The sequence below is a fragment of the Cebus imitator genome, unplaced genomic scaffold (genome assembly GCF_001604975.1).
Source record: "Cebus imitator isolate Cc_AM_T3 unplaced genomic scaffold, Cebus_imitator-1.0 Scaffold27, whole genome shotgun sequence".
Lineage (NCBI taxonomy): Eukaryota > Metazoa > Chordata > Mammalia > Primates > Cebidae > Cebus > Cebus imitator.
In genome coordinates, this window is record NW_016107342.1 from 408,631 (window position 1) to 409,510 (window position 880).

At 29.5% G+C, this 880-nt stretch overlaps 1 non-coding gene across 1 annotated transcript; it reads left to right on the forward strand.

Annotated features, from left to right (window-relative positions):
• Positions 1-519: 519 nt before the first annotated feature.
• Positions 520-624, forward strand: LOC119470314. Its single transcript, XR_005199200.1, has one exon. It is a non-coding gene; the product is annotated as a U6 spliceosomal RNA (small nuclear RNA).
• The last annotated feature ends 256 nt before the right edge of the window (positions 625-880 follow it).

The window sequence follows — 880 nt, forward strand, 5'->3', positions numbered from 1 at the left end:
TAACTCATACTATGATTTTGCAATCGCAACCTTTAATACTCATATACCAAGTATCTTATTTATAATAGAACATTGAGAGATGTTACTGATGAAAGGATTTTGAGAGTATATGTCACTCATTTTTTTTAAATGAAGCATTAACACAAGAAACTGCTTGAAAAATCAAGTGATCTCAAAGAAATAGTCCCAAACAAGAAAATCATAGGGTTTTACACCAGCTAAGAATTTTTCAAATTTATTTCCCTGCATTCTGAAAAATTTATATAGAGTAGCTCAAGAGGTTGCTCATATAAGGGTTTATATAACATCACTTGATAGATTGACATTTCCAAAACTTCTTCACATTATAAAATAAAGCATTATGAATTGAACATCCTCATTATTCTTTCTTCCCCTTGAGTAGTCAAAATCAAACGGATTGCCTTCTATAGATCAAATTGTTAAAAAAATATTCCATTAATGTTGCAGAAAGTGATATTTTAAATAATTTGTTGCTATTTCAAAACTCCAATATTATATACACTTTGGCAATGTGTATACTGAAATTGACGTGATACAGAGAAAATTAGCATGGCCCCTGTGCCTAGGTGACACACACACATTTGTGAAGCATTCCATATTTTTAATCCAGTAAAATGATTCAAGATAAAATGGCCATCTTAAGAAAGAATCAAACTGCTATGACAAAGGTGAAAAACTACAAGAATTTCAAAACACAATCCAAAGTACTAATAGTGGAATAGATCAAGCTGAGGAAAGAATCTTATAGCTCAAAAGCCAGTTTTTTTAAATTAATCTAGTCAGGCAAAAATAATAATAATAAAAAAAGAATAAACAAAACCTCTGATAAACACATAATTATGTAAAGAGGCAAAACCTA